The 22,482-nt window shown below is 41.1% G+C and overlaps 1 long non-coding RNA gene across 1 annotated transcript; it reads right to left on the bottom strand.

Annotated features, from left to right (window-relative positions):
• Positions 1 to 5,034: 5,034 nt before the first annotated feature.
• Positions 5,035 to 5,972, bottom strand: LOC123415584. Its single transcript, XR_006615299.1, has 3 exons — positions 5,455 to 5,972; positions 5,207 to 5,278; positions 5,035 to 5,062 (listed from the first exon to the last, which is right to left on the bottom strand). It is a non-coding gene; the product is annotated as an uncharacterized LOC123415584 (long non-coding RNA).
• Between the last annotated feature and the right edge of the window lie 16,510 nt (positions 5,973 to 22,482).

The raw sequence follows: 22,482 nt of genomic DNA, 5'->3' as shown, positions 1-22,482 counted from the left end.
GACGCGCTGCTGATGTCCGCCCGGCGGCTCTCTCCCCGTCCTCATGATGCTTAGCTTGGCCCTTGTTGGCTTTATCTGCTGTTTTCTGCTTTATTTGGACGTGCTTGTGATGTTGCCCCAGCCATCTTTTTGTTTGTCACTTTGTCGGTCATGGTTGTATGGAGGATGGTACTTTTGCTTTATATATAAAGCGGGGCGAAAGCCTATTTCGAGAGAGGAGGATGCTCGAGTTCGAGGAGTCCGTCCAAACGAAAAAGCTCGAGATGAAGGTCACCAATGCAAATACGAAAGCAAAAAAGTTGACACTTGTTTTCATGATTATGGACATGATCAAGATGCCCCCAAAGGTGTGAACTAGGAGGGCCATTAGACAAGAACTCTGACTGTTTTTTGTGCATTGACATGTGTGCCAACCACTAGCATTTGTATGCCAAACTAGTAGCAGGGAACATATTTTGGAACAAACATAATGTATAGAGCCGGACATCGCCCCTTTGTCTGACCCAAACGAACAAAATTCGCACAAAACGGACAGCTGTTTGGAGTTGTCCTTAGACCATTTGACTACTCTGCTTGAGAAGATGCAGAGGTTATTTGTTCCCAACCAGAATGGTGGCGGGCTGGCGGCGAACAGCAACATGCAGCAGAATGTTGGCTGAATGAAGGACAGTTAGGTGCAACAACTAGAATTCTGGTACTCGTCCTTGGTACCGCACAGGATTAGAAGTTGGAACCAACCGGGCCTGCAGGTTATCTGACTCTTTCCATATCCATCTTGGGGAGCTGGCAGAAACCGGCCCGCCAAACAACACAGATGGAGAGAAGTGTACGTATTATTGTTCCTGCCAATTGGGAGCGAATGCTCCGTTTCAACATTCTAGTCTTTCGTTAGTCTGCAATTATCTAGGGCAACTAGTCATTCGTTATAGTAGGATTTATCATGTAGTAGTAGTATTAGTTAGTCTGAAACCGAAAACAACTAGTCCTTGATGCATTCGATTTTGGGCTGTGCTGTAGCGGAATGGTACGAGATGCATGCAGGTGATATCACGGCTCAAATAACATTGTTGGGTCGCAGCTGGAAGATATGGTTGAGACATCTGCTAAAGCAAAAGCGAGATACTGCCATGGTAAGGACGGGCAGCATCGACCGGCGAAGCCACTTCGCCACCATTTCTCACTTTCAAGCGTGGTTAATTCAGTTGAGGTCGTGCTGGATCTGGATTTCTACCCGCACAAACGACTCGGCGCTAAAAAGGGAGGACACACCGCATCATTTCATGCATGTTTGTTCCCGCATAATCGTGTAAGCAACATATATATCCAATAGAATAGTCCAGCGAAATTAAGGGTATATATAAAAAAATAAACCAGGGTTTCGTCAAGTAGCGATGCTTGTTTGTAGAGGATAGACGTTTAAGTAAGAGCCTTTCCTGTTAAAATAGGCATTGGTATTTCAAAAATCTCAATTTATTTTTCTAAGCACCACCCTAAACACCTAACATTATACAAGGCTATGAACTCCAAAAAAGGAGGAGACGAGGGGAGGATAAAACAGTTAAGGGTATACTAGCAGGCAGAACGCGCGGCGTGCCCGCCTCTGATTTAGTTGTGATTTATCCAGAAAGAAATTCTGAAAAATAAGTAAAAGTAGTGTAGTAGATGGCGTTGCAAATTCTAGCAATGAGCGGATAACAATTTAGCAGCTTTTGTTAATCAACAATATATGTTTTGCCTGTGGTGTAGGGCAATTCATATGTATGATAGCAAATATAGCTTGGAAATAGGCACTGCGCAGGATTAAATTTTGACCAATGACCAAATCTTTTCCGAAACTACAAAGATAATTGTACAATCTATATTATAATTGCGGCAGACTACAACACTAATAGCAATCTGCAGGGTACCGTTTCATACCAATATAAGTTAACAACATAACAACAATCTTTGTTTTCTTTTAAGATGGATAGATTCTGATAAAAAAATCATTTCCACATGGCGATTATCTGTGTGGCAACACCGATTTCAAAGGAAAATTGCCCTGCTGAGAAAGATAAAGACCCAGGTGAGCAAAAATTCTAACTTGTTTGTAATTACACAACCTAATTGGGCATCAAATAAAAAAAGTCAAATTGCGAGTAATCCTTCCGATTGGCATTCCTTTTAGAGGCAATTGTTTACACATTGAACCCTCCAGTTAAAATAATGCATAAATAGTAGAATTCAGCTCGATTTTCTAAATAAGCAGTTTCATAGTGTTTAATGTGGAAATTTCATTTGTTCATTGGAGAGACATAAATTACACTTGAAAGGAGATAGTGACAAAGCCGAGGAAGATACGGACAGAGCCACCAATGCCCTCATAGGCAGATGAATACCGTAGGAGCGGCAAAGTCAGAGAAGTGTTGGGGGGGGGGGGGACGCTCCATATCTGCACATATTAGTGATTTCTCATCTAGATTTCGCATGTTTTAGAAAATAAGATATGTGTTAAAAAATCATCATTAATTTCATGCTACTTCTTGTGGGCAAAGTATCTCGTGTGTACAAATTAGATGGATGCCTTTTTTCTACAAGAAACTAAAATAAGATGAATGCCCACAGTAAACCCCCAAAGTGCGATTCTTAATGATAAATTTTCCCTAGAATTGCCTAATGTATAGTAGGGTAATGTAAAAGAAATAATGGTAAAGAAAGACAAACCCTACTATGTGCACATTGAAATTACATACGTGTACTGAAATTGATACAAGAAAATAAATGTAAATACTTGTTAAGGGGGAGATTAATTTTGCATAGAAACCAGTGTGGTCTCGACACATTATACATTTATGGCGGATGAGATGGAGAACAGGAGCCTGAAGGAATTCCTTGAAGATATGTATGTGCACATATCAAACATTTTTTTAAATCAGGGGCAGAAGAGAACCATGACACTGACACATTTTTTTATCGTGCAGGAACCCTACATCCCGATTTGTCCAACAATATTGCAAATTTAAATGTAACTTGGGTACATTTCTGTTTTAGTTTCTCAACTTTCAACTGCATGAAGAAATAAAAGATGACAGTCAATCTTGGATAGAAATGTACGAGGCATTTGATGCATAATTTTGGATGAACACAACTTTACAATTGGACCAGAATTACCATAGATAAAAACATGAGTGGATTTTCACTATCTTGGATAGAAAAGTACCAAGCATTTGATGCATAATTTTGGATGAACACAATTTTACAGCTGGACCAGAATTACCATAGATAAAAACATGAGTGGATTTTCTGTCTACTTACAATCTCTAAAATTAATTTAGTTGTTTGGATGGAATTTAATCATTACCTTGAACAGTGGAAATATGACAGCAAGCATTATTTACTTGGATAAATGAATCAGATCAAACTATATCCAAAATATTATCTTAATAAAGAATTGTAATAATTAAGTATTAATCGAGTAGAACAAAAAAATATCTGAACCAAAATGCCATGAATAAATGGGACATGTATTGCATTTTTAATTACCAGAGCAACCCGCATGACTTACCATAGAACATGTTTATATAGCACACATTTTCTTTTCTCGTTCAGTTGAAACACTTGTCAATATATACAAAGATTATCTTTTGTATTCCTCATTAAAGGTAGAAAAAACTTAATAAAGAAACAAACTGAATTAGATAATTAGTACTACATCCGTTTCAAAATATAAGATGTTTTCCCACAGTGATAATTATGTTTCTTGACTTATAAACACATGAAGTACAATATGCCTCTGTTTATAGGTCCATCTCTGTATTTTCTAGTGCCTAGACAAGCAACAACTTTTAGATGCAAACAACCTCTTTATAAATCAACATTTAACTGAAGTAAATCAGGATGTAGTGCTCGATGACTTTGATCTACATGCTGTAATGTCAAAAATATGAGAGTGAAGTATTATGCAATGTTTATTTGTCTAAACACTTCCTAGAAGGAATGCCAAATGCTAAAACCCATAGGAAAACAATCATGATTCTGAAAGTGTAGTAAAATTGAACCTTAAAGTGCCATGCTGACAAAAATACAATGTTTACATTACACACTATCTGTGTTGTACTATTTGTCTAAACACTTCCTGGAAGGATTGCCAAATGCTAAAACCTGTAGGAAAACAGTCATGATTCTGAAAGTGTAGTAAAACTGAACCTTAAAGTGCCATGCTGACAAAAAAAAAACAGTTCTTCCGTTCTGCTTGCCAAAACTTATGGCAGTTGAATCAACCTCATGAAGTCATCAACCAAAAACTGACCCATATTAACTCATGTTCAAAAGATTGCTGGTTGTAGTGCATTAAGATAGAGGGAACTAACTCACTGTGGGCTTATCTTTAAATTCACTTAATGAGATGCCAGCAAATAATAGTACAAAAGCTTGGTATGTGGACCATCGTTGTAGTCTCTTTGCATCAATAGATTTTGCTAATTTTCCCGAGAGCGTCACGCAACATGTGTCCAGAAAAGAAATGTAATTGTTTGGATAATAACAATGTGAAATGGAAAAAATGATGAGAGTTAGTACATACTATCCATCTGTGATGTGAAATTGTCGCCTTTGGTCGGTTGATCAGCCACATGATGGAAATATTCCTGTGATGCTGGTGACAAATCCCACCATGTCTGCATATAGAAGGTTAACGAAATTGTGGGTAAACTATAAAGAGTGAGAAATTATACATTCATCATAGTATCTATGAATGTTCAACCTGATAATAGAATGTGTTTACCCTAAAAAAATGTTCAGGCCGATGTGGCTTTGGAATTGTGATATAGGATAAGAATATCCATATTTCGAAACTTTTGGTGACTGAGGGATGACTGGTTCTACAATATTTTTTAGTCAAACAGTACCCTCCATGCATGGTCCACCATTTTGTAATTTTCTCTTGTTTTTGAACTTGGTACGCACGATGCCTATAAATAGGTTCATCGGTCATCTTGGTTTTGAAGGCATGTATTTTATCCTTTGAAATTGTTCCTCCCATTGTTCCAACACGTCAGCGTGAGATCCGTTTGTGGGCTTGTGCCTGGTTAATAAGATAAACCCAAAAACAAACTTAATTCAACAGATTTGATATTTTTGTGAACACTTGGTGGGTAAAGCAGAGCAATATCAATAGTACTAAAATAAAACTTATATCAAAGTAAAGAATTGAGCTTCACATCCTCACAATTCTGAAGAGTTAAAGATCTCCGGCTGATTTCTTTCTCAACATCTTGTGGATCCCGTAATTGAGATCTTTCTAATGATATTAAACATATTAGCATATATCAGCCCACATACACAGAAGTTGGTGCATGAATCAAGAGGAAAGAGGCTTAGCATGCTGCATGCAAGTCTTAGAAAGATTTAAGGATTTGAGAGAAGAGGATTCGTAAGAAGGAAACAATGGGCAAAAGGGGGCTTGAATTGAATTACCTCATTGCACCCGGCTGGCCCAAATAAGAACGATAATGTTGCTCGCGTCCAGTATATATGCAACGTGAGGGGATAGGAACGACCCACTCCATGGTGGCCGCCGGCGCTGGCGGAGCCCACACTGCAACTCGGGTCCCAACGGCGTGACGGCTTCCATGGCAACGGGGAGGACTGAGGCGCCACACAAGAGCTTCGCGCCATGGGAATTGGAGGACCTCAACAGGGGGCAATAGTAGGCTCACTCCCATGGCCAGTAGGGGAAAGGCGTGGGGGGAGAAAGCCACGTTGCTGGGTGGGATTGGGGGAAGAGGGCGCTGCTGCTGCTGTCATTGCGCCGTCACCTCCGATGTGCGTGGCTGCGCGGCGGAAAAGGAAGGACCGGTGGAGCGGTGTGAGGCCTTGCTCCCGTTTGATTCCATCACCGAATGGTGGCGGGGGGCGAGGGATCAACGGGGGGAGCCGGCGGGCCTAGTCCCCTTTTCTTTGCCTCCTCTCTCGATACCTCCCCCCTCTCTCTGTGTGTGTCTGCCTGAGCGAAGGAAAGAGAAGCACAATCCAAGCGGTGGATAGCGGGCCTCAGGTGCAGATATTTCAGTGGAGACGTGCGGGAGCTCCTACCTGCCGCTCATTGCGGCAGGGAGCCCTTGCGCCGCACACGGGAGCGTTACGACTAGGTCGGCCCAGTTTTGTTTCCTTTTCTTTCTGCTACCTTTTTCCTTCTATGTTTTTTTATTTTTTTTGGTTCATATTTTCTCCTTTTTTAATTTTTTTTATGTGAAGCAAAAAACATTTTTCGAGTTTGAAGAATAAATTTTAAGAAACATGAATAAATTTGGAAGCGCGCACAATTTTTTAAAGCACGAACTTTTTTTGAATCTTAAGAACAAAATTTTGAAAAGGAGAACAATTTTGAAAAACCCCGAAAAAATTTGAAAGCGTGAACAAATTTTTAAAGCACGAACATTTTTTGAATTTCGATTTTTTAAAAATCGAGAACAATTTCAAAAAAAAGTGAACAAATATGGAAGCACGAACATTTTTTCATTCCTGAGAACAAAAATTTTAAAAGGAGAACAATTTTGAAAAACCCTAAACATATTTGAAAGCGCAAACGATTTTTTAAAGCACAAACATTTTTTGAATTTTGAGAACAAATTTTGAAACCGAGAACAATTTTAATAAAACATGAACAAATTTGGAACAGCGAACAATTTTTTAAAGCACAAAATTTCTTGAATCGTAAGTAGAAATTTTGAAAAGGAGAACATTTTTGAAAATCCCCAAATACATTTGAAAGCACAAACATTTTATAAATTTTGAGATCAAATTTTGAAATCGAGAACAGTTTTTAAAAAACATGAAAAAATTTGGAAGCGCAATTTTTTTCCAAGCACGAACATTTTTTGAATCTTGAGAACAAATTCGGAAACTTAGAACAAGTCTCAAAAACGCCAAACAAATTTGGAAGTGTGAACAAATTTATAAAGCACGAACATTTTCTGAAATTTGAGACCAAATTTTGAAGCTGAGAATTTTTTTTAAAATCCTGAACAAATTTGAAAGCGCGAACAATTTTTTAAAGCACGAACAATTTTGAATCTTAAGTAATATTTTTGATACTGAGAACAAATTTGAATCCTAAGATCAAATTTTGAAACCGAGAACAGTTTTTAGAAAATACAAAACATTTATTAAAATCAGGAATATTTTTTGAAAATTCCAAAACAGTTTTTGAAAATTAAGAACATTTTTTGAAATGGAAACAAAAAATAAAAAAAATAAACAAAAAAGAATGAAATAATGAAAAAGAAAAAAGACAGTTCCAAAAACTTTCTAGTAGATTCCCAAAATCAGAAAAAAAAACGATTAAAAACCTTTAGAAGGTTCCCACAACCGGACACTGCAACCCCGCAAACGGGCCAGCTCATTTGAAAAGCGACCCTCTCTCGCTCGATGCGAAGCCTCGACACGGCTTCGCATAGAGTTGTAAATAGGGTTTTTCGAGACGTGTGTGGCAACCAATTAATACACACACACGTGGCAGGCCAGGAAGGCCCACGCCAAAACACTCCTTTAGTTAATGAGTGCAATTACTATTTATGGCACTATTCACCAACTGCCACATGTCAAATTCACAAAGCCCTTGAAAAATGTAAAAAAAATGAGGGAGCCCCTGGCTTAGATTCCAGAAACTTTCTAGTAGTTTCCCAAAATCAGAAAAAAAACGATTAAAAACTTCTAGAAGGTTCCCAAAACCGGACACTACAACCCCACAAACGGGCCAGCTCATTTGAAAAGCGACCCTCTCTCGCTCGGTGCGAAGCCCCGACACGGCTTCGCATAGAGCGGTAAATACGGTTTTTCAAGACGTGTGTGGCAACCAATTAATACACACACGTGGAAGGCCAGGAAGGCCCACGCCAAAACACTCCTTTAGTTAATGAGTGCAATTACTATTCAGGGCACTATTCACCAACTGCCACATGTCAAATTCACAAAGCCCTTGAAAAAATATTAAAAAAATCAGGGACCCCTGGCTTAGCCGGTTTAATATAGTAGTATATATATGTAAACTATTGGAATGGCTTGCTTGAGTACATGAGGGGTATATATAGTGTTGCAAAGTACGACCGTTGCTCAGACATGAAGACGATCCTGGGCGAATAGGTGCGGACCGAGTCCATAGAAGAACACCCCCGCTAGGACGGAGCCAGGATTTAAGCATGAAGGGGGGGATTAATGATCCCGCCATACATAGAATGTCATAGTATATTAAGATTTAGGGTTTTTATCAGTTTTCCCATCAGTTGTACTATACTATTCAGTATTATCACTAAAAAAATTCACTCCTCAAAAATGCCATTGTGATGTTAGGGTTGTGCTAAAAAAGTCATTTTCACGTTACAGTGAAGTTAATGCATGTTGACCATGTTATATGACTAGAATACCCCAACTCTCCCTTGCAAGATCACTATCTCTCCATGGTCTGGGTCCCAATTGTTAGGGAGTAGGAAAAGAAATCAGGAGGAAAAAGGACACCTTCGTGGATCAAACCAAAGACATGGTTGTGGAGAGCGCCTAAGCTAACGATCCCATCCAATCGAGGCATTTATTTGAAGAACCGATGTATACATGTACTCAAGTAGCTCGATGACACGTTCCAAACGTATCTACTTTTTCAAACACTTTTGCTTTTGTTTTGGACTATAATTTGCATGATTTGAATGGAACTAACCCGGACTGACACTGTTTTCAGCAGAACTGTCATAGTGTTGTCTTTGTGCAGAAATAAAAGTTATCAAAATTAGACGAAACTTTTTATGGATTTTTCTGGAAGATATAAAAATTATTGGAGCGAAGACCCACCAGACAGCGGCCACCTGTTGGTTCCAAGCCAACAGGGCCCGACCTGTCGGCTTGGGGCCACCTCGTGGCTCCTTCGACCCTAATTCTAGTATTATAAATTCCTAATTTCGGAGAAAAAATAGAGGAGAAGTTTTCATCATGTTTTACGAGACGGAACCGCTGCCACCTCTTGTTCTTCCTCGGGAGGGCTGATCTGGAGTCCGTTTGGAGCTCCTGATAGGGGGATTCGTCGTCATCGTCATTACCAACCCTTCTTCATGAGAATTACATGATGATCACCACTTGGAGTGAGTAATTCCTTTGTAGGCTTGCTAGACGATGATGAGATTGCATGCGATTGATCATGTAATCGAGTTATTTTGATAGGGCTTGATCCCTAGTATTCATTATGTTTTGAGATTGATATTGCTATGACTTTGCTATGCTTAATGCTTGTCACTAGGACCCGAATGCCATGATTTCAGATGTGAACCTATTATATTTTTATGAATATGACAGTGTTTTGTATCCTATCTTGCAAGTTATATGCACCTATTACATGTCATGATCCACATACCCCAAGGTGACAATAATTTGAATTCTTCCCGGCGATTGCCGTAGTTTGAGGTGTTCATGTATTCACCACGTGTTATTGCTTTGTTTCGGTTCTCTATTAAAAGGAGGCCTTAATATCCCTTAGTTTTCTTATGAACCCCGTTGCCACGGGAGGGTAGGACAAAAGATATCATGCAAGTTCTTATCCCAAACACGCATGACTATATACTGAATACATGCCTACATTACATTGATGAACTTAATACTTAGGATTGATGAACTTAATACTTAGGAAGACAAAGAAGCGCTCTCGACGTGGAGTAATAATAATTGGTGCAGGCAGGAGTCGGCCTATTCGCTTATGGACATGTTGCCTATATATACTTGATCATTGCCATGAATAAATATTGCATAACTATGCGCTTTTCTATCAATTGCCCAACAGTAATTCGTTTACCCACAATATGCCTACTACATGAGAGATGCCATTAGGGAAAACTACGCCCCCGGGTCTATTCTCTTATAAATTTATAAAATCTTTCATTACCTTCCTGCCATTTATTTAATTTTTTATTTTGCAATACCTTCCTGCCATTTATTTAATTTTTTATTTTGCAATTTATATTATACAACTATCATCTACACACTTCATTTTTTTGCAAATAACAAGTCCAAGGGATTGACAACCCTCTTGCCCCGTTGGATGCAAGTGTTTGCTTCTTTGTGCGCAGTCGCTGAAGACGGGGGTTGCATGCTACTCCTATTGGTTCGATAACCTTGGTTCTCATTGAGAGAAATACTTATCTATACTTTGTTGCATTACCCATTCCTCTTCACGGAAAAGCCAATGCAAATCACAAGTATGAGGAAGGATTTCTGGCACCATTGTTGGGGTGTATCACCAACCTACTATCAAGTACCTTTGCACAAATTATCATTCACTTGTTCTACATATTATTTGTTTTTTCTATTTTCTTCCTATAAAAATCAAAAATACAAAAGTATTTCTATTTGCTTGCTTGCCTAGTTATGTTATCTTTATCTTTGTCACGCAAAAATAAAAAGTAAATGCAAAAATTTAAAGATAAATGGATCCTCATCCACTTGTTAATCTTTTCAAACTTGCTACTTACTTTATATCAATAGCTCATAATGAAGTGATGAATGAAAATGCTATTGGGATACATTTATTGAATGAAAAGCATGATTGCAATTTTGTTAATATAAACTCTATGAATGTCAATTGTGCTAATGATCATGATTGGGGTGATAATAATACATACAACATGCCATCGGAGAGAAGATCATCCCCAACTACCCTTGCCCTTCCCCGCATCATTGCCGTCCTTCTCGCAAAAGTACGAGTTGAAGACGCAATAAGGATCGAGTCGGATCTGCTCTTCGCAGGATCTGTCCTCACCGTTGTTCTCCTCCTTCTCCTACTTTGCCAGTAGTCCAGCCATTTCACGGACCGCCCAATCCTGCTCTCAGGCGAGGGTGCAATTGTTCCTCCGCCGCCACTTCTTTAGAATGCACGCGCAGATGGCTTTCTCCTCTACGGTCGGCCGCATCGCCGCATCAACTGCCTTCGCCGCCACTATGTCAGTAGTAAGTTGGGCCTCGGCGACCCTTATCCTCCCCTTCCCACGACGTCACACGTGTCCCGGTGGGACTCATAATCCGCCCGACCGGTGCAGGGGAAGGAGGGATGGCTAGGCTGCTAGGAGCACGATGATCCAGTGTCGAAGGACCCGAGCACCCGTTGAGCGACGTATGAAGTCGTGCCGAACAAATCGTGCGGTCAATCGGACGCTGTCCTCTCGGGAGCGGCAGCGTGCAATGCGGACGACCATTGCCTCCTCTAACCTGCACGGGATGACACCCCAATCGACGGATCCAGACTGATCAGAGTCAAATCCGCTGCCCGCCATGTCGGAGAAGGCCGGAGGTGAGCTCGGATGACGGAGGGGAGTGAAGTGAAGTGGCTAGGGTTTGGTCCAACGAGCGTATGGGGAGGAATATATGTGGGGTGGGGTGGGTTGTGTCCGACGTGACGGACGCGCCCTAGCATCCAATATCTGTCCCATATTTAGACTGGATATGAGGGGTACCGGTCTCCCGGGTGTTTGAGAAGCCCGTTTTGATCGCTTTTTTGAGACGAGTTTGAAACGTCCGGCTATAGATCCTAAGCAAAGGTGGGTAATTTTATTTAATTTAATGCCTACTAGTTTGGTGGCGCGACGAGGGGTTTCCTTGTGTCGCGAGAGCACGTACAATATAGTTCTGCAATGTAGAAGCCTAAAAGAGAAATTTCAAAGAAACTACTACAAACATAAACGATTTTTGGCTGTTGAGCCTTCACAAATGGGGAGTCCTACACGCGTCGGCCGATCTTTTTAAAAGATCAGTCGGGTCACGAGCCGTCAGACATGTCGCATCGAACGAGCACGTCTTCACCACTGTAACACGGGTCTTGTTGTAGAATTATTTCTGCAACATAGGTGTTGTTGCAGAATTTTTTTACAACAACATTTTTGTTGATTTTTTTTTGCAACTTAGGTTTTGTAAAATATTTGTTTTTGCAACTGAGGTTTTTTTTGCGGGGGTAAAGGGAGTTTTGTTTCATAAGCATAGAGTTACAGTCAAGAGGCCACAAGTCCTCAATACATGGTGGAACCGAGCCTAGCCACACAGGAGTAGCTTGGTCAGATCGACTATACTTTGCCAACCAATCGACAACTCTATTTTGACACCAGCTAACTTTCTGAGAAACAAACTCCCTAATACCTAGTAAAGCCTTGATCTCCAAGACTATCTGACCATACACCGAGCGAAGGAGCACGCCACTTGTTAAACTGGATAGAGCTTCAAAAGAATCCGATCGCACCACCACCGGAAGATTAAAGTGTTGTATTGACAATGCCATACCTTGCATGATTGCATGCAATCTGCTTCCAGTGGATCATTGCAATGGAATATGTATCAATAAGCTGCCATCAGAATCTCCCCTTTCTCATTCCCGAGCACCATACCAGCGGCAACCAAGCCATCCTCCTTTAGGAATGAGCCATCGACCGAAAGGGCCAACTTGCTCGGTGTCGGCGCCGGCCCAAGGAGTGCGGCGGTATGGAAAACCTGAGTTGGCATAGCATTGATCGAAGAGGGCATCTTCCCCTTTTGAATTTCTTCCGTTCAGAAGCGTCGAGAGAGCTTAATTGACTTGTAATAGCTATCCATGTACTCGACGGTGGCAAGAACGGGGGTGCATACTTCCCATGGGTCATATCATTTCATATTTGCCAAATCCGCTAAATTAACATGATTAACAATTGAGGTACTGTTGCAGAATATTTTCGCAACATAGATTTTGTTGTAAAATATAGAATCATTGGAACACCTATATGCTTTAAGAGCATAGTCCGTGTTATAGGCGGGTGTTTGACAAAGGACGGTATTTGGATCCTCATTTGGAGGAGTGCCATGCGCGGGGAGGTGGCGGAGGCGTTGCAAGTCGTCGCATTTTGTGGATTGAGTGGCCGAACATCACCCTCTACAATTGCAACACAGGTCGGGTTGCAGAATCTAGAATATTTGTGTAACTCGAGTAATGTTGTAGGATTTTTTTTGTAACACGGCTCAAGTTGCAGAATTGTTTACAAGATAGGTTAAGCCGTAAATTTTTTTCCAACAAATGTCTTGTTACCCTTTTTTCCTTGCAAGAGAGGTCTTGTCATAGAAATTTTCGGGACAAAATTCTTTTTGCAGAAAATTTACAGAAGTGCAGAATATTTGTGCAACAATGGTCTTGTTGCATAATTATTCTGCAACAAAGGTGGTGTTGTAGAAATTTTTAGAGATATTCTCATAGGAAATGTCTGTGCGAGCCCAAGCTCTACAACTATCTTATGTGGTCTTTTGGAGGGCATGATGGAAACATAAGACTACATGGAGACGTGGTAGAAGAGGAAGGCGGTGGATGTTTGGGAGCAATCCGCCGGTGGATGCTAATCATTTCCCTTAACGAATAAACAAAATATCAAGAATATACAAAAAAATATGTTTGGGGGCAAGAGAGAGTGACAAAGAAAAATAATTTTTGACGCTGCAATGGCGGGCTTATTATGCCGGCCTGAACTTTTATATAACCAATGGTGGAGTTAAAACCAAGCTTGGAGGAGGTATACGCGGGCGGGAGAGAGGAAAAGCAAAAATACACAAGGCTACATTCTCGCAGCAAGATGGAACAACATGGCGCTCCATTCACGGGGAACTGATCTCTTAAGCTCGTTGGCACACCATTGGGGCCAGAGCATTAGGTCGCCCGCACATGTGCACAGCAGATGGTGTGATTCTTGGGTTTCATATCTGAAGACTTTGGCATTTCGCCTCTTCCAGATGTTCCAGAGTAGAGCGATGATGACCGTGGAGCGGGTTTTATTATGCATTTTGTTTTCCCAACAGTTGGTGATAGATTCAGGAGGAGCCTGGCAGATGGAGTTTAGCTCATCCCACATCAATTTAGTTCGATCACAGGAGAAGAGCAGGTGATTGATTGACTCCGCGTTGTTACAGAAGGGGCAAGTGCCCATTGCCTCAATGCCTCTCCTGAATCTTCGGGCATTGGTGAATAGTCGATCTTTGTGGGCGAGCCATAGGAACAATTTGCACTTGTTAGGAGCGAAGTTCTTCCACATCGCTCGGGCCATAGGGTCCATGAGACGATCAACCCATAGAGCCCCGTCTGCCAAGGCAGTGGTAAGTTGTTTACAGTGACGGATCCAGGATTTAAAGTTACGAGGGGCGGATTTTAAAGGAAAGAAAAAATCAAAGGCACAATACAATCAAATAAAACAATCAAGAAAAATAATTGGCCAAAAGTACACATGCATGCAAGACGAAATTAACAAAATAGTTTATTTTTGAAGAACTAGGCAAAAAATATCAAAGTAGTTTTCTTCTCAAGAACTAGGCAAAAATGTAATGCAAAAATTCACATAAAGTCTAACTTGGACTCCCGCTCGCTAAATCATCTATGCTTTATCTCAAATATTTAATCTCCCAGTCCATTATGTACCTGAAATATGTAAAAACAATCACATTAACTTAAGTCACAATATAGGATGACATTCGTTATTTCGTTTAAACAAAAGATAAGACGAATGTTTACCATTAAGTTGTAGTTATACGTGCAGGATTTGGAAGATGGCCTCTACGACTCCTTAGGCCATGAGAATGTTCGATAATCTTCTTGTCTTCAATCCCAGCAAATATATATCGCTCAACATAGCAAATCATCATATCATTCAACCATTCATCACCTATCTTGTTTCTCAAATCTGTCTTTATTATATTCATGGCTGAGAAAGCCCTTTCAACTAATGTTGTCGCTACTCGCAATATCAATGCGAGTTTGATGAGTTGATAAACCAATGGGAAACGCAAATACTCCTTAGTTTGAACTAACTTGATAGACAGACTTGATAGACTATCACAACCACAAAAAATAGGTGATCTTTTCATCACATCAATGTATATGTCAAGCTGACCACTCAGAAATTGCCGTTCTTCTGGATCAAAGTCTGCTGAGTAAATGGTTGTAAGCTCCATTATCTTGTCATGGTTAAAGCTAATGAATGAGTCTCTAGGATCTAGACATGAAATGCAAATCAATAATCGTGTTGTTGTTTCACTAAATCGACTGTTCATCTCGGCTATGTTTCTATCAATCACCTCGTTGAATATTTCTACTTTGTAGTGATGGAAGCAGGTAACTGACTTACGTGAACTCCTTGGATAACCCCTTGCTGAAATATTATCATTCATATTCGGCACCAGTATATCTCTGTGAACACAAAATGTAGTTGCAGCCTCCAAAAGTGGCTCCCACCCTTCATCCCTCAAATGTTGCAATAACCTTTTCACGGAGACAATCATGTTCATTGCATTGACTATGTTTTGGTCCTTTTGTTGCAATGCTTGTGATAAATCATTCGTCAGACCAAGAACTTTAATCATCAAATGCAATATGAGTACGAATTCAAAGACTTCCATTTGTTTCATCAAACCTGATGCTTTGCCTTTGTCATCGTCATTTTCCCCATCTAAACAAATAGCATGTAGCACTTGGATGACCGAGTCCCACATTTGATAGATGCGAACTAGAGTTCTCTGGTGTGATCCCCAACGTGTATCACCAGGTCGTGCTATAGTTGTCTCTTGATGTTTTCCCCTTCCCTTCATAATCTCCCCATTCTCCAATTGGAGTACAATCTTGTCATGATATTTCTGCAGCAATGCATCTTTTCTTCTACAAGATGCACTTACCATGGTCACAATGATATTTGTATAGCCAAAGAAATCACTAACAGCAAGAACTCCTTTCACAACAGCCACAACTACTAGTTGAAGCTGATGGGCGAAACAATGCACATAAAATGCATGAGGATTCTCATCAAGCACTAGTTTATTTAAGCTATTAAGTTGCCCACGGATATTTGAGGCTCCATCATATCCTTGCCCTCTCAGCCTAGACATGCTCAAATTATGGGTAGCAAACACTTTATTCAAACATCGTTTGAGAGAAGCAGATGTGGTGTCAACAACATGCTCAACACAAAGAAGCCTTTCTACAGTCTCCCCCTGCTTATTCAAAAACCTCAAAATCACTACCATTTGCTCCTTGATTGATGCATCATGGGACTCGTCAACAAGAAGTGAGAATTGACCATCCCCAAGCTCATTCATCATGACCTCAATAGTTTTTTCAGCACAAGCTTGCACCAATTGCTTTTGAATTTCATGACAAGTCATCTGGTGATTTCCAGGAGCATTATCAAAGAGAACATCAGCTGCATCCTTACACCTCTGAGCATACCACTCTAACATCTCAAGAAAATTACCCTTGTTTCTTGAATTTTTAGACTCATCATGACCACGAAAAGCAAGACCTTGCCTAAGCAGAAACCTTACAACACCAACAACACCTAACAATCGGTTCTGATATTCAATATGTGCCTTCTCAGTTTGAGTAGTGATTGCATATGCCACACTTTGCTTCTGATTTTTAAAATCTTCACAATGCCTTCTTGAATTGTTGTGAGCACTCTTTGTCGAACCTACATGGAGCCTGAAGTTTTCAACTTCTTTCTTCCAGTTCGTATAACCAGTCTTGCTGAAGACTTCAGCCCCAAACTTTGAACTGGTTGTTGGTTTGTTGAAAAGAAAACAATGAAAACAATACGCAGATTTTTTTGCTACACTATACTCTAGCGAATCAAACTCCTTATACCAGTCGCCTCTAAACGCCCTGCCATCTTCATTGCGTTCAAAATCGTGATCTTTAGGCTGACATGCACCTTTTGAGATATACGCCCTTCTCACTTCATCTCTAATTTCCGGGGTAGCATACTCTTCAATTTGTTTTCGAAGGCCCGGGTCAGGTTCAATCTCAGCTGGAATAAATATTTGAGGAATATCATCTTGCAAATTATTTGCATCACTCTCTGTACTTAATACTGCGAGAACATCAACTTCTGAACTGGTTGCATTTACTTCAGATTCACAAACTTGGGGTCTAGACTGATTTACTGGGATAGCCTTGAAAAAAGATTCAATTTGCTTCATCTTCTTAGGTCTCTGTAACATCACAGTGTTGATTACTTTCCAGTATTCAACTTTCAAAAATAAGGCTAAGAACGACAACAAATTAAGAAGACTAGGACAATGAAAGAACCTGCTCCTTGTTTCCTGTGGTGGCTGATCGTTTGTTGTTTTGAGCAGGGATCATGGCGCCGCCGCTGGCGGCTGCGGCGACTCCGCTTCCCGTGAAGACGGTAACGCGAACAGGCGGACTCGCTTCTCCTTCTCCATCTAATACCATGGGCTAGACTGACCTGCGCAGCGCCGACGATTGCGAGACGACACGGCCGGCGGCGCGTCCCTACAGTGCGATCGATCCAGGCTAGGTTCAGAAATCAGAACGACCAGCCGATCAGGTATTCAGGTCCACGATTGATATAACCTGGAATAGTGGATACCACAACGTGAGAATTAAGGTCCATGAGTAACGTGAGAATTGGGTTGTGTATTTTATTCTTAATTGGCCCATCTAATTTTATTTGGCTTGATTAATTGGCCCATCTATATCTACCGAGCAGTTACTCAAAGCGAAGCGTTTTCTTCTTCCTTTTCAGCACTCAGCAGAACTGTTCGTCAGAGAGGGTTCGACCATAGCTTCAGGCAAAGCTGCTCGCCTCCCAATTCCCATGGTGGCCACCGGTTGAAATTAGTAGGGGGTGTACCCTAGGTTTAAAAAAATTACCCGGGGCGGCCGCCCCTACATGACCCTACACTGGAGCCGCCCCTGTTTATTTACCTCCGAGTCGAACAAATTGCAGGGCACTACCACATTTGGGCACCATGTAACGAATTGGTACCAATAGTCATTTTTTTTTGCGTGTCAGTACCATCTCATAGCCTAATTGTTGCAATACGATCTGACACCCGTATAACACGTATTGACGATGTATCTGACATACCGGGCCCGCATGTCAGCCTCCACGGTGGCGTACACGTACCGGCTCGGTCACTCACTCGAAACTGGTCGAACCCGACCATCTCGCTCGAACCTGGTCGAACCAGACCAACCCTCTTCTCTCGCTCGAACCCTAGCATTGCTCTCCCCTCTCCCTCTCTGTGCGGCTCTCCGATGATGGCAACAGCGACTCCCGGCGGCGGTGACGTTGCTGGCGGCTACGGAGACCTCCCCGGCCTCGGGGTAGATGACCACGTAGGTCTGGTTGTGGACGATGGCAGCTACAGTTTGAACCACTCCTCCGGCGCTGGTTCGGAGGATGAGGATTTGGAGGAGGAGGTTGCCCTGTCCATGGAGGACAAGGTGAAGATGGCAGAGATCTGGGTCGCCAACCCTAGCAGTAGCCATCAGTGGACCAGTGGTTCTGGTGGCGGCATGATGTAAGTCACTGATGAACACTGGCAATTTTTTTCTTTCTTTTTTTGGGTTGTATCAATGGTAGAGGCTAGTTGTATCAATGCTAGAGGTTGTTTGTTGCTCCTGGACTCGATATGTGTGTTGCTCCAGCTACGTTTATCAATGGTAGAGGTTCTGTGTTGCTCCTGGACTCTGAACCAGTGCAATTAAGAATTCATAGTAGAGGCTTTATATGCTTATAGTTTGACTGATGAAGACAACAAGTGCTTATGTGCTTATCTGAATTTTGATGTCTATTTGCTTATCTGAATTTATATGCTTGCTTATCTGAATTTATATGCTTGCTTATCTGAATTTTGATGCTTATGTGCTTATCTGAATTTTTATGTCTGAACTTTAGTTTAAATGATGATGTTTGGGAACCGAGGATTCACTTTGATTCTCAGCCAAATATCTGTTGGAGCTTCATCATCAGCTCCTGGAGGTTCATCAATTGCTCCTACACCAAGAAACCATTCTGGCTGGATGGCATTTTTTACTGCCAGTGGTAACCATGACTAATGATGTGTATTCAGAGTATTTTCTGGTTGTATGATCAGTACTAAGTTATGTGTGATAAGTGATAAGTACTAAGTTCTATGATGTGTATTAAGTGAATTTGCTGGTTGTACTACCAGTAGTAAGTGATGTGTGATAAGTGATAAGTATTAAGTGAATTTGCTGGTTCTATGATAAGTACTAATTTCTTGGTGAGCTGATGATGAGGTTATATAATGTGTGATGTGATGGTCATGATTTGATCTATTTATGTGTTCATCATCTGTTTATAGCAACAGGTTAGGAAATTAAGATCTCTCTTTAGTTAGAAAATTAATAGCTAGCAAATTTCACATAATACAAGAAATGGTCATGGTTCTTATTGCTCAAATGGTGTTATATCTGCTCTCTGATGTGCTTGATGGTCATGGTTCTTATTGCTCTCTGATGGTCATGGTTCTTAAGATATACCCATCTATCAATGCAACAAGTGCTTCATTGTCATGGACACTTAAACATATACCCATCTATCAATACAAAAAATAAGAAGTCACTTAAGCATAATACAACATACTTAGGTTGAACAAAGATCAAGTCACTTAACCATACATAATTCAGAGATTCTTGCATTACAACATTGGTACAAAAGGGCAACGCACCAACCATAGCATAGTAGAGTTACAAACATAGCATAGTGGAGTTCATCATGCATTAAAGAACAACATTTCACAAAAAGGCACCACATCAACCATAGCATAGTGGATTTCATCTTCATATGATCAGCTCATCCATCCAAAATGTCCCTGATCATCTTCAACTTCGCTTGGTTCTTCTCCAATGCCTTCAACTGATCAGCAATCTGGAGCTTCAGCTCATCCCTGCGTTTAATCAGATTCTCAATTCCTTTCTTCAGACCATCAATGTGAAGGTTGAGCACCATAATGTCATCATTAAGTTTTTCCTTAGATTTTGATAGTTTATCAATCTGAACCTTTAAATTGTAGTTCTCTTCACTTAGCTTCTCCTTCTCCTTCAAATGATTTGCCTTCTGGGTCCTAATGACCCTACCTTGAGCTTCTGCAAGGTTCATAAGCACTTAATACTTCCCTTTAACTTCCATTATCTCTGCCTCTTTCTTCTCAATCTCACACTTCATGACAGACACATCAGAACTAGAGCTCTCTGCACCATGGGCATTCACCTTCATATAGCTCAAATCCATGACCCTCTCCTCCTGGGCATTGAGGAGTTGATTCACATCTTCTACTAGTTTGTCATAGTTTGCATCAAGATTTCTTTTCTCCTCTGTGAGGTGGTGAATTTTCAGTGAATTCTCCAAATTATCATCCTTCCTACCACTCTTGTTGTCTTCCAACATTTCCCAAAGTTTCAACAATGCATTTTGCATTGTGGGAGGCCACTCTTGGTCTACCCACCCAACAAAACCACAATTTTGAGGTGGTTGCAATACAAAAAACACATATTATATTATTCCGTAAAGAACACCAATAAAATAATTGCAAAAGTACTGACCACTACTTCCATGAAAAGGTAAGAAAATAACAGCAATTGTAACTAAGCTGCATCTTTAGCAGTCCATCAATACCAGCACTTCTAACTACTTGTAAAAAAATAACATCAATTGCAAAAGTACTGACCACTACTTGTAAAAAAATACCAGCACCTCCAACTAAGCCAGAATCTTAAAGCTAAGCTCCATGTTTAGAATCAATAAAAAAATACCAGCAATTGTAGAAGTACTGACCACTACTTCCACTACTTGTAAAAAAATATCAGCACTTCCAACTAAGCCAGTATCTTTGAGCTAAGCTCCATCTTTAGTATTAAACAATCTAAGAACACTTGCCCATTTGTAATAAACAATGACAGTGCTGGCATCAGGAACAATGATAGTCTGCATCGAACTAAGCTAACAGGGATATAAAGAACCAACCAAAAACAATTAACCATGTAGTCTTCTATATTGAATAAACAGGGATCTAAACAGGAATTAGCTAATCTAACTAAATGTAACGACCAAGATGCGGTCCTTTCCGATCTGGGGGTCGAGGCCCCAAATAGGAAAGAAGCGCATCTAAGCGTTTCGCAAGCAAGTAAACATAGCACATAATAATAAGTACAGTAGACAATCTGGGATTCAACTGTCTTCTTATTAATAATACAGAGTACAACGGAGATACAAACAAGGTAGTTCCAGTACGGACTACAAATCAAGGAAAATGCTATGCTACCCGCTGCAGGCCCACGATCACGACCACGGCTCAGTCCTCTGGATAGTTCACGTAAAGGCGATCTGTCTCCTCGTCGTACTGCCACGCCAGCTGGGTGCCATCGGGATCATCTGTCTCCGGGATACCTGTACCTGCTGGGAGTTTCGGAGGAATCCGTGAGCCACGGGGACTCAGCAATCTAAGACCTTGGTGCCAAAACTAGCCACGTTATTTGGGTAAGGAAGGGTTGAAGTGTATCAGGCTGCTGCAACCTATGGTTGAATAATTGGCTAACTTACGCAAAAGTGAAGTGAAAGTGGTCTATGCTAACGATCGAGAATACTAGATCAGAAAGTGATCCTGAACACCTACCTACGGCATTCATAACCCCACCGTGTTCCCGATCGAAAAGAGATCTTCGAAGGGACAGTCACGGTTACGCACACAGTTGGCATTTTTATTAGTTTATGTTTAAGTTCTCTAATACCGGATGTTAACAAAATATTCCAAGTTGCCACATAACCGCGGGCACGGCTTTCCGAAAGATTAAACCCTGCAGGGGTGCTCCAACTAGTCCGTCACAAACGAACACAGGCCGCAAAGGCATCCTCTACCACGAATCTCGTGATCTCGTCAGATTCCTTAGAGGAAAACCTCAACTCTGGGGGAAACCAAAGCTTCACCGGGATTCCTATACGCAAGATATACCGCTAAGGTAAGACAAGACCAGCAGGACCTCCCGTCGTGTCGACGACCCTGATAAGAGCCGCGTATCTTAGTGTCAGGACATGACAGATGAGCTAGACGTCGGGATGGCTAAACATCTGGGTGACCAGTGGGGCCCCGGACATCGCTCAGGTGGGGCCAACACTCATGAGGAGCACTGGCCCGGGTTGCTGATTAAATTCCTCGGGGTAGCTATTCCCTATGCAGATTATTATGTGATTAGCAGATTAAAACCAAAGTTGGGTCCTGCCGGACAAGCCTTAGCACTACGCGATTTATCAAGGGGGTCCCCATAACAACCCCGAACGTGTTAGGAGCGATCATTATGGAATCAAACACCGGTAACCGGTAACTAAGGCGACAATAACGGAACAAGTCACCCGGCAAAAGGCTAGGCCTCCCGTCATTTACCAAATATATAGATACATTAATTAAATGGCAGAATTTAATATAAGGATATCCAGCTCATGTCATCACATGAGCTTAAAACACCTGCAACTAACAATGCTAACATTAGTAGCTGAGCAAGCCTACCTAGCCAGGCAAGTTTGCTAGGAATGAGTAAGGTGTTTAGGCTCATGGCATATGAAGAGGCAATATCTTTTCAGTGGTAGGCAGCGAGCAATTTTACATGGAATCGAAACTAACATAACAAGTCTAGAGATGGGATCAAGGTCATATCAT

This window comes from Hordeum vulgare, chromosome 1H, assembly GCF_904849725.1.
Source record: "Hordeum vulgare subsp. vulgare chromosome 1H, MorexV3_pseudomolecules_assembly, whole genome shotgun sequence".
NCBI classification, from domain to species: Eukaryota; Viridiplantae; Streptophyta; class Magnoliopsida; order Poales; family Poaceae; genus Hordeum; species Hordeum vulgare.
Note: the sequence above shows the minus strand (reverse complement) of the source record. Positions and strands in the feature narration are given on the sequence as shown.